Source organism: Oryctolagus cuniculus, chromosome 8 (genome assembly GCF_051225735.1).
Source record: "Oryctolagus cuniculus isolate XC-2025 breed Fujian yellow rabbit chromosome 8, ASM5122573v1, whole genome shotgun sequence".
NCBI lineage: Eukaryota > Metazoa > Chordata > Mammalia > Lagomorpha > Leporidae > Oryctolagus > Oryctolagus cuniculus.
The window spans coordinates 67,443,600-67,456,358 of record NC_142874.1 but is presented as its reverse complement, the minus strand read 5'-3'; positions in this window follow the sequence as shown (position 1 = coordinate 67,456,358).

Genomic DNA, 12,759 nt, shown 5'->3' with positions numbered 1-12,759 from the left:
GAGGAACACAGCTTAAGCACACCCCTAGTCCAAACCCAGCTGGAAGACAAAGAGAAAAAGAGCTTGGTTGGTATAATCTCTACTCCAGGAGAGAAAACGAAGAGTGAATTGGTCAGGGAAGGCAAACAGAACACTCTTGTATGTTCAGGGTTCCTTTTAACGCCTCTTCAACGTCATCTCCTCAGAGACACTCTACTGCTATCAATCTGAAGTAGTCACCCCAAACACTCACACTTTATCATGCCACATCATTAGAATTGACTAAAACCCCGCAGGTTTTGATGTGCTCTATGCATTACCAGAAACATCTGGCTTTTATCTTAAAACAAAATATGTAGCCTTCCTAAAAAAAAAAAAAAAAATCAGAATATTATAATCCTAACCTATAGGCAGTGCATTTTTCACATGATAAGGAATAATACTAAAACAATAAGAAACACACAAATGCAACATAGTCTTTTCTCTAAGTATATGAGCTTTAAGGCCTCAAAAGAAAACTGGCTCAGGGTAGACATTTGTTCTTAGCATAGGTAAGGACCTCAAGAAGTTATTGCCATCAGCATTCTCTACCACTGTTGGGACCGTAACTGCTCTTCTCAGCATACAAAAAGGCGAGTGAAATTTGGGGGTACACGCTTCCTTTCCCATCGAGACTCCTCTCATTTTCTTCCCAGTGCATCAATATCCAGGCCTCTATATATCCAGTGATGCCTGCATTGATCAATGACTATGGAGCCACCAACCACTCTGGGACATTCTAAAGGATTGTTCTTGCAGATGCAGGCTCTCTGGGTTCTGGTACTATTGAAAAACCTTCCCTTAAGAGATGGCAACAAAGAAATGCCTAAAACAGAGTTCATCAGACAGGGCTGCTCTGGAAGCCAGCAGTTGTCCATATGGGCAACAAAGAGAATATAAGCGTTCCCTACCCAATAACAGATAAATAAGATAATGGACTTCGATTTTGAATATAACCTAAAAATCATGAAGAAATTTGTCATGGAAGGTAAAAAAAAATCCAGACTTCTCGTGGGAAAAGAGTTTTGGGAATTGCAGAAATTTGCAATAGAAAGCATAATGAGTGGTCTGCCTAGTTTTTGATGCTTGACTGCTGACAGCTTTGAAACCATACCTCTCCTTCTTCCCCTTTGCCTCACATCTGTCAGGTGAGGAAGAAAGCCTGGCTGCTCCCACCCTAGCACCTGAGGGAGAGTCTGACCATGTAGGCACCTGCCCAAGCACTGGGATTTCACTCGGGCCCTACCCTCATCCAATTAAGACCCATGACACTCTCTTTTCCAGGATCCTTCAAACAATTTAGCTTGTGCTTGAGAATCTGCCATATTTCCAGAGATGTCAATTATACAAATGAAAAAAATTCATAATCATGGTGTGCACAGGTGTTGTGATCAGTCACAAACCAAATGTTGGCTGGGGTCTATCCTGCTTTTACAGAGTAAGCAAAACAAAGGACACCTTCCAATTTTTCTATTTCCAACTATTGTAGAAGTCATACTGGTTGTCTACAAACCTCTCTTGTCTCATTTTCCTAACACGTCTAACTAAACTTCTTCCCACTCAAATTCCTAATCCAGCCTGCTTTCCATTCCTATCTAGTTCTTCACATCCCTTTAATTAGTGTGAGATACACAAGGTAGAACTGTCCTACTGTCTGCAGAGTGGTCACAAAATAAAACTTTAAAAAATAGTGAAGCGATGAGGTGTGCAAATTAAATGGCTTTGTTACAAAGCATAGTAGCAGTATCCAGATGTGAGGTTTTAACAGATGGGTTTGCAAACTCTCATACAATTACTTCTAAGAACTCAGTCCTCCCCATCTATCCAATCTAATGTCTCATATCAATGCCTATGATTATCTTAATCAGACAATGCTTAAAACTTTATTTAATACACTCTATTTTCCTACATAAGTCCCATTTTAGTACCAGTTTAGATATGAAAAGCTTAATGTGAAATTGAATATTAAGAATGTTATATTTTGTCAAATAATATGATAACCTATTTCAGTGATTTACATTATTGGATTTATTGAAAAAACTTCCTTTTCTTTTGTATTAATATTAAGGAACAGATTTCCTGTATTTAATATGTACAGTTATAAGATAACCATACTTCCCTCCCCCTTCTCATAATCCCTCCTCCTTCTAAACTTCCTGTTTAACTTCAGTTTATTTCAAAGTGCTGTGGAGAATCAACTGGTTTTTAAAAAAAAATATGAAGTTGGGGGCCAGAATTGTGGAATAGCATGTTAAGGCACTGCCTGAGATTCTAACATCCCATATGCATGCTGGTTTGAGTCCCAAGCTGCTCGGCTTCCAACTCAGCTCTCTGCTAGTGCACCTGGGAAAGCAGCAGAAGATAGCCTAAATGCTTGAGCCCCTGTCACTCATGTAGGAGACTTGGATGGAGTTCTGGGCTTGTGTCTCTGGCCTGACCCAGCTCTGGCTGTTGTGGCCATTTGGGGAGTGAACCAACAGATGGAAGATCTCCCCCTATCTCTTTGTGTTTCTCTCTATCTCTCTCTGTCTCTCTCTCCAAATCTGCCTTTCAAATAAATAAATATATTTTAAATAAATAAATTTAAAGCAGCAACTTAAAGAAATTATGGTCATCATGTCAAAAAGTTTTGGTTTATTTTTTTCTTTCTTTCAGATATTTTGCAAATATACAAGTAAAAATCTACCACATGGATAAAGAAATAATTTGGGGCCAGCCAATGTACTGGGAGAAGGATATAAAATGGAGGGGAATGGAGGGGAAAAGAAGCATTGTGGTATGATATAATTCATTCCTTTTAAGTGAAAACTGGGCTTTTATTTTTAAAGGATGCCTTTGTCAAACAGCAACTACAGTAAGCTACACACAAACCTCACTGGTTTCTCACCTCATCAGTCTCTCCATTATAAGCCTTCATTGCAGAGTTCTTTTAGATACAAACATTTCCAGTTAGTTTGGCTCTACACCATGCCCCTTATCTGACCCCCCAAAAATATGATTCAAAGGCAGTATACGTTTCTGCAGAAAGCCAGACCAGCCTAGAACTAGTAATAGGTTGTTAAGATTTAACGAGAAAAAATAAGGGACCCATTAGAAGGTTAAAATGGCTTGGCTGGGAGGAGAGAGGGAGGAGACGGAATCCAAAGTTTATAAAGAGATTGGAAGTAGCCATGTTAATCATTTTAACAATCAGGTTTAAAAAATAGCCTTTATTAAAATGCTCAATAGAATGTATTGTTAAAGAAAACATAAAAATCACAAATCATTAATTGCATACTGTAAAAGTAGAACTGCTAGAAGATAATTTTACCCTGCAGTCCCCTCTATTTAGGTGTCTAAGGGGAAGTATATGTACATGTACAGAAAACAATTGTTCGTATCAGTGAAATAAAATATGTAAATAAAATGTATAAAAGTGTTCAAGGTGACAATTGCCAGTGTTATCTCATCTGCCTCTTTTTAAAAGGGAGGATGAATCCCATATTTTGTAGGAGCATGAAGAATAAAATTGAAAAAAGTTAAAATGTTCCATTTGTATTCCATTATATATTAATGCATGGTATAGCTATATATCAATGTGACTTGATTAAAGATGTCCTAGATCTTAGCATTAATTGCCACATATTTCTCACGATGTTAAAAGAATTATAAAAGTAGTGATTTAGTGAGTTAACTGCTGAAATGGCCAGACCAATGTATCATTCTCAGTACTATACAAATACATACACATATTATACTACATGAGACATATATATATATATATATAACATTTTATGAGAGTTTAATTTACTAGAGAAATATTTGACAATTTTTAGAGTATAACTCTGTAAGTTTTGACAAATAATGACTGCTACCACAATGGAGATGTGGAACCGTTCCATCACTCCCACATGCCCCCTATGTATAACAAGTTAATAACAGTTTCTTACTAAAGCTCAGTCTACAGAAAAAATTCAGTATCTTGCTTGATGTACAGTAGCTCTGAATAGCAGGGGACACTCCATTACAGATTTAGTAGTTATAAAATCAAATACAATTATTAGATTCTTCAATGCTCTTGTTCTTCATAATAAGGAACATGTCTCTCTCTCTCTCTCTCTCTCTCTCTCTCTCTCTCTCTCTCTCTCTCTCTCTCTCCCCTCTCTGCCCCCATGTGTTTTTAACCTCTCCTCAACACAAATACCTTTCCTGCTTTTTTCCAACATGAACCAGGATATATCATTTTATTTTTGCTTTTCTTTTCTTTCTGCAGACAGGCACTCTTCTGATTTGTATTAATAGGAAAGAAAATCTCTAAAAAGGACATTACCTCACAAGCAAGAATGCAGCACATTAGTTTTTTGAGATTGAATAAAGCATGTTTAGGCTAAATTTGGACATCAGCAGTTTTAAATCTCATATCTGATGCATCTGGCACTCTTTATTGTCTTAGAGATTCCATCAGTGGATGCTTACCCTCTTTCTCCTGGCAGCAGAAGTCTCCAGTGAGGTTTTTATGTGATTTGCTAAGAAATGCCTGGTTTCAGAAGTCATTCCTTTCACTCCCCAGGGAAGCCTCTCTGTTAAGTAACACTGCCCTCATATTACCTGCTAGATGCCTTGGGAAAATTTTTATACAGAAGGAATATTGGAATTAAAAAAGACAGTTTGAAAATCTGTTTTCACTTTGCACATGATAAGAGTTCAGACTCCCTCAGTTTTGTTAGCTGGTAGTTTTGATAACTGATTCTGCTTTATGGTTTGTGTTTTTGCAATCTTTCTAAACTACGTTTTTAATTATGATGGAGAAAGTAAACAATGGGTCCATTTTGCAAGTTATAAAGCATTTCCTTTATTGTAATTATTCTTGGTGTGGCCAATCCCTCAGTGAAAGATGTTACTCATCATTTAATGAAGCTGAATTCAGAGAACTTTACCGTGAATGAAACACAGAATAGGAGCTGCCTGAGACTGCACTGTTCCTTATGATGGGTGACTTTTGAAGAGCACCATAGAACTGAACTTGCCATTCACTTGGTTTGATATATATCAATGTTCCATGCCTTGTCTATTTTTACATGAAATGTGTTGGGTCAACACTGTGGCACAGTAGGTTAAACTGCCACCTGCAACAGCAGCGTCCCATATGAGGATCACTTGCAATCCTGGATGCTCCAGTTCCCATCTAGCTCTTTGCTAATGTGCCTCAGAAAGCAGTTAAAGATGGCCCGAGTGTTTGGGTTGCTACCACCAATGTAGGAGATCCAGATGGAGTTTTTGGTTCCAGATTCCTGGTTTCAGCCAAGCTCAGCCCCAGCTGTTGCAGTCGTTTTGGGAAATGAGCCAGATGATAGAAGAGTTCTTGGAACTGGTGCTGTGGCCCAGCGAGTTAACGCCCTGGCCTGAAGAACTGGCATCCCATATGGGTGCCGGTTCCAGACCTGGCTGCTCCACTTCCGATCCAGCTCTCTACTGGGAAAGCAGTAGATGGCCCAGGTACTTGGGCCCCTGTGCCTCTGTGGGAGACCCAGAGGAAGCTCCTGGCTCCTAGCTTCAGATTGGCGCAGCTCTGACCATTGCAGCCGACTGGGGAGTGAACCATCGGATGGAGGACCTCTCTCTCTCTCTGCTTCTCCTCTCTCTGTGAACTCTGACTTTCAAATAAATAAATAAATCTTTAAGGGCAAAAAAAAAAAAAAAAGATTTCTCTCTCTCTCTCTCCCTCTCACTATAACTATGCTTTCTGAATAAATATTTTTAAAAACATGAAATATGTATAGAAAAATTATAATCTAATTTATATTAGGGTTTTATATCTTTGTTGTGACTGCCAGCTCATTTTGTACTTCTCCCAGTCTTCCTACCCTTATACTAATGCTCTACAAAATGCAAAGTTCTGCTGGCTCGTTTCTTTTGTGTCTCTCAGCCCTTTCTTAGATATTCTTGGACAGAATCTCCATTAAGGGCTTTTAAAGCTTCAAGCCTTCTTACATTTCCTAGAATCAAAACAATATTATGGGCCGGCACCGTGGCTCACTAGGCTAATCTTCCTTTTGCGGCGCTGGCACACCGGGTTCTAGTCCCTGTCGGGGCGCCAGATTCTGTCCCGGTTGCCCCTCTTCCAGGCCAGCTCTCTGCTGTGGCCCGGGAGTGCAGTGCAGGATGGCCCAAGTGCTTGGACCCTGCACCCCATGGGAGACCAGGAGAAGCACCTGGCTCCTGCTATCGGATCAGCGCGGTGCGCCGGCCGCAGCATGCCAGCCCTGGCGGCCATTGGAGGGTGAACCAATGGCAAAGGAAGACCTTTCTCTCTGTCTCTCTCTCTCTCTCTCTCTCTCACTGTCCACTCTGCCTGTCAAAAACAAACAAACAAACAAACAATATTATGGAATACTCTTTTCAAAAACTTTATATCAGTGACTCTCAGAATTTATTGTGCATCACAATTATCTGGATAGCGTATTAAAGCTAATTTGTAGCTCCAGAGATTTTAATTCAGTTTGGTAGAACCTGGAGCAGCCCAAAATTTTGCATTGTTAAAAAAAAAAATCCCAGGGCCAGTGCTGTGGCTCACTTGGCTTATCCTCTGTCTGCGGTGCCAGCATCCCATATGGGCGCCAGATTCTAGTCTCGGTTGCTCCTCTTTCAGCCCAGTTCTCTGCTGTGGCCCGGGAAGGCAGTGGAGGATGGCCCAAGTGCTTGGATCCTGCACCTGCATGGGAGACCAGGAGGAAGCACCTGGCTCCTGGCTTCGGTTTGGCACAGTTCCGGTCGTAGCGGCCATTTTGGGGGGTGAACCAATGGAAGGAAGACCTTTCGCCCTCTCTCTCTCTCTCTCTCTCTCTTTCTCTCTCACTATCTCTATCTGTCAAAAAAAAAAATTCCCAGGTGATGTCCCTGCTGCTGAGCCAAGAGCATATTAAGAGCCACTGATATTCTGATACTCACTGATAACTTATGCACCAATTAGAGGCATAGGGAACATCTTACTTATAATATTTAAATCAATTAATTTATGCATTAATTTAAGCATCAAAGCTAACAAAGGAATATTTATGAGAAAATGGCAGGCCAAGTCATCACTGATCAATAGTAACCTTGAGTGTAAATGGCCTAAAATCTTCAATTAAAAGATACGGTCTGGCCGAACGGATGAAAAAACCAGAGGCATCTATTTGCTGCTGAGAAGAAATTCACCTCAGCAACAAAGACTCAAACAGACTTGAAAGTGAACAGATGAAAAAAGATAATCCGTGCGAATGGAAACCAAACACGAGCAGGTATATTCATCCTAATACCTGTCAAGATACACTTTAATGTAAAGACTCTTTCTAAATGAAAGATCTCCGCGAGTGAGATTCCAGTGGGAAGAACGGGTCATCAAAGAAGGAGGTACCTTTCTCTGAAGGGAGGAGAGAACTTCCACCTTGACCATGGCCTTGTCTAAAAATGATCAGAGTCAGTGAACTCAGGGGGCTTCCATAGCCTAGGAAGCTCATGACAAGAGCCTAGGGTGATTACTGAGGCCATATACAAGAGTGTCAATTTGTTAAGTCAACAACAGGAGTCACTGTGCACTTACTCCTCATGTAGGATCTCTGTCCTTAGTGTGCTGTACATTGAGATTTAATGCTATAACTAGTACTCAAACAGTATTTTTCACTTTATGTTTCTGTGTGGGAGCAAACTGTTGAAATCTTTACTTAATGTATGCTAAACTGATCTTCTGTATATAAAGAGAAACGAAAATGAATCTTGATGTGAATGGAAGGGGAGAGGGAGTGGGAGAGGGGAGGGTTGCGGGTGGGAGGGACATTATGTGGGGGAAGCCATTGTAATCCATAAGCTGTACTTTGGAAATTTATATTCATTAAATAAAAACTTTTAAAAAATTTTAAAAATTAAAAAAAGAGACAAAGAGGGGCCGGCACTGTGGCATAGTGGGTTAAAGCCCTGGCCTGAAGCTCCAGGATCCCATATGGGCACTGGTTCTAGTCCAAGCTGCTCCACTTCCCATCCAGCTCTCTGCTATGGCCTGGGAAAGCAGTAAAAGATGGTCCAAGTCCTTGGGCCCCTGCACCCATGTGGAAGACCTGGAAGAGGCTCCTGGCTTTGGATCGGCACAGCTGCAGCCATTGTGGCCTTCTGGGGAGTGAACCGTAAGATGGAAGACCTCTTTCTCTCTCTTTCTCTACCTCTCTCTGTACCTCTGCCTTTCAAATAAATAAAATAAATCTTGAAAAAAAGATAAAAAATAAAAGAGACACAGAAAGGCATTATGTAATGATTAAGGGATCAATTTAACAGGAAAATGTGACTATAATAAATGTATATGCAAGAAATCCTAGGGCACTTGTCTATTTAAATCAAATGTTAATGGATCTAGAGGGAGATATAGACTCCAATACAATGATGATGGGAGAACTTCAAAACTCCACTTTCAGCATTGGACAGATCACCGAGACAGAAAATCAACAAAGAAGCCACAGAGCTAATTTATATAATGGACCAAAGGACCTAACTTATATCTACAGAACCTTTCATCCCACAGTTGAAGATGGAACTTTCTCCAGGATACTCCATATCTAGGCCATTAATCAATTCAACAAATTCAAAAACTTGAAATAAAAGCTATACATATTTTCCAACCATAGCAGAATGAAGCTGGGAACGTGTCAGGGGATTCCAATTCAATCCCATCATGGTGGCATGTACCAATGCCATCTCACTAGTCAAAATGATCAGTTTCAGTTCACAATTGATCATAATGATAGAATTAAGGGTCCCTGCACCCCATGGGAGACCAGGAGAAGCACCTGGCTCCTGCCTTCGGATCAGCGCGGTGCGCTGGCCGCAACGTGCCAGCTGGGGCGGCCATTGAAGTGTGAACCAACAGCAAAAGGAAGACCTTTCTCTCTGTCTCTCTCTCTCACTATCTACTCTGCCTGTCAAAAAAAAAAAAAAAAAGGATTAAGGGTCAAAGGGATCACAAAAACAAGAGTAGTGTCTGCTAATAATAACTGACAGAATTAAAAAGCAGAAAACAATCCAACACAGGAAGTGGGATATACAGCAGAATCACAGAATGGCAGAGGTCATAAACAACACTCTGGTTTCAGAAGCAGATCTGAAAAAAGCCCATGAGAGTATTTCAGACATGGAAAGCCAAGACACTCTGGCAAAAAAAAGGACCTAAATGAAAGATCTCTGAGTGAGAGCCCAGAAGAAAGTATGGGCCATCAAAGAAGGAGGTACCTTTCTCTGAAGAGAGGAGAGAACTTCCACTTTGACTAAGGCCTTGTCTAAATAAGATTGGAGTTGGCAAACTCAAGAGGCTTCCATAGCCTTGGCATCTCATGACAAGAGCCTCGGGTGATTACTGACATCATAAATAAGAATAGCAATTGTTAAATCAACAACAGGAGTCACTGTGCACTTACTCCCCATGTAGGATCTCTGTCCTTAATGTGTTGTACTATGTGAACTAACGGTATAACTAGTACTCAAACAGTACTTTACACTTTGTGTTTCTGTGTGGGTGCAAACTGTTGAAATCTTAGTATAAACTAAATTGATCTACTGTATATAAAGATAATTGAAAATGAATCTTTATGTGTTTGGGATGGGAGAGGGAATGGGAGATGGGATGGTTGCATGTGGGAGGAAGTTTATGGGGGAAAAAAGCTGTTATAATCCAAAAGCTGTACTTTGGAAATTTATAGTTATTAAATAAAAGTTAACAAATAAAAAATTATAATGAAAGTAAAATAAAATAAATAAAAAGTAAAAAAAAAGAATCTCTTAAAAATATGTAAACACATGAAGACTGAACAACATGCTTCTGAATGAATAGTTGGTCCCAGAAGAAATCAAAAAGGAGATAAAAATGTCTGGAAATGAATGAGGATGACAATATAACATATCAAAACTTATGGGATACAACAAAAGCAGTGTTAAAAAAATAAGTTTATAGCAATAGTGCTAATATCAGGAAATTGGAAAGGCATCAAATCAATGGACTATGGCATCTCAAGGTCATAGAAAAATAATAACAAACAAAATTAAAAATTAGTGGTAAGAAAGAGGGAGGGAAAGCCATTGTAATTCATAAGCTGTACTTTGGAAATTTATATTCATTAAATAAAAGTTAAAAAATGGTGAAGAAATAAACAGAATTGAAACCAAAGAAACAATACAAAATATCAGTGAAATGAAGAGCTGGTTTTTTTTATAAACAAAATTTATATAGCATTGGCCCAACTAGCCAAATATAAAAAGGAAGAAGACGCAGATCAGTAAAATTAGAGATGAAAAGGGATATGTAATAATGGATACCACAGGAAAAAATCATTAATTGCTACAACGGCTCTATGGCAAAAATTTGGAAAATCTAGAAGAAATAGATAGATTCCTGGACAAATACAATCTATCAAAAATGAGTCGAGAGAACATACAAAACCTAAATATACCAATAACCAAGACAGGGGTTTAATAATTAATAAAGACCCTTCCAACAAAGAAAAGTCCAGGAATGGATGACTTTACTGCTGAATTCTACAGATATTTAAAGAATAATTAATTACAATTCTTCTCAAACTATTCAAAACAAATGAAAGGGAGTGGATACTCCAAAACTTCTTCAGTGAGGCTAGTATCACCTTAATTCCCAAACCAGAAAAATATACAACAAAGAAAGAGATTATAGATTGATATCCCTGATGAAGATAGATGCAAAATCCTCATACAAACCAATTGAATCCAAAAACACATCAAAAGGTCATTCAGCTGGACCAAGTGGGAATTATTTCTGGTAGGCCAGGATGGTTCAATACACACAAATTAATAAATGTGATAAATCACATTAAAAAATGAAGAATAAAAACCACATGATTATCTCAATAGATAAAAAGAAAGCATATGATAAAACACAACATCTTTTCATGATAGAAACTTTAAGCAAATTTGGTATAGAAGGAACATTCTTCAAAACAATCAAGGCAATACACTATGAATCTATAGCCAGAATCCTATTGACTGGGGAAAAGATGGAATCATTTCTGCTATGATCCAGAAACAGACAAGGATGCCCCTTTACCACTGCTATTCAATACAATTATGTAATTTTTAGCCAAAGACATTAGACAAGGAAAAAAAATAAAAAGCTTACAAATTGGATAGGAAGAAGACAAATTATCCCTGTTTGCAGATGATATGATCCTATATATAGTAGAAACAAAAGACTCCACTAAGAGATTATTGGAACTTAGTTTGGTAAAGTTACAGGACATAAAATTAACAAATGAAAATCAATAGCCATTGTATACTCAGAAAATAGCCATTGTATACAAGAAAGAACTTGTAAGGTCAGTAGATTCATAATAGTTATAAAAATTTCAAATATCTTGGAAGAAATTTAACTAAGGATGTAAAAGATCTCTGTAATGAAAATTATAAAACACTATAGAAAACAATATTAGAAATCACAAAAAATGAAAAAGCTTCCATATTCTTGGATTAGAAAAATTAATATCAGTAAGATGTCCATAGTACAGAAATCAATTTATAGATTCAATGCAATTCCTATCAAAATACCAATGACATTATTCTCAGATCTAGAAAAAAAAGATGCTAAAATTGACTAGGAAATACAAGAGACCCTGAGTACCTAAAGCAAGATTAAACATCAAAAACAAAGCCAGAGGCATCACAATTCCAGATTTCAGATACACTACAGTGCAGTTATAATAAAAATAGCCTGGCACAGGCACACAAACAGAAATGTAGGATATTGGAACAAAATAGAAACCCCAGGAATCAATCCACACATCTTACAACCAACTTATCTTTGACAAAGGAGCAAAAATCAATCTCTGGAGGAAGGATGGTCTCTTCAACAAATGGTGCTGTGAGAACTGGATCTCCACATGCAGAAGTATGAAACAAGATCCCTAACTCACACTTTATACAAAAATCAACTCCAAATATATCAAAGATCTATACCTATGATCTGAGACCATCAAATTACTGGAGAAGAACATTTGGGAAACTCTGCAAGGCAATGGAATAGACACAGACATTTGAGAGAAGATCCCAGAAGCACTGGCAATAAAAGCAAAAATAGACAAATGAGTTACATCAAGCTAAGTAGCATCTGCACTGCAAAGGAAACACTCAACAAAGTGTAAAGGCAATTGCCAGAATAGAAGAAAATATTTGCAAGCTATGAAACTGATAAAGGATTAATATTCAGAATCTATAAATAACTCATGAAACTCAGCAGCAACAAACAAATAATACAGTTAAGAAATAGGTTCGGGGCTGGCGCTGTGGCTTAACAGGTGGAGCCACCACCTGTAGTGCCGACATCCCATATGGCTGCCAGTTCTAGTAGTGGCTGTTACACTTCCAATCCAGCTCTCTGCTATAGCCTGGGAAAGCAGAAGAAGATGGTCGAAATCCTTGGGCCCCTGCACCCACGTGAGAGACCCAGAAGAAGCTCCTAGCTCCTGCCACTGGCTTCAATCGGTGCAGGTCTGGTCATTGTGGCCAGTTGGGGAGTGAACCAGTGGATGGAAGACCTCTCTCTCTCTCTCTCTCTCTCTCTCTCTCACTCTCTGCCTCTCCTTCTCTCTCTGTGTGACTCTGACTTTCAAATAAATAAATAAATCTTTTTTTAAAGAAACGGGCTCAATATTAAACAGGCATTTTTCAATAGAGGAAATTCAAATAGCCAAAGGACACATAAAAACAAATGCTCATGAT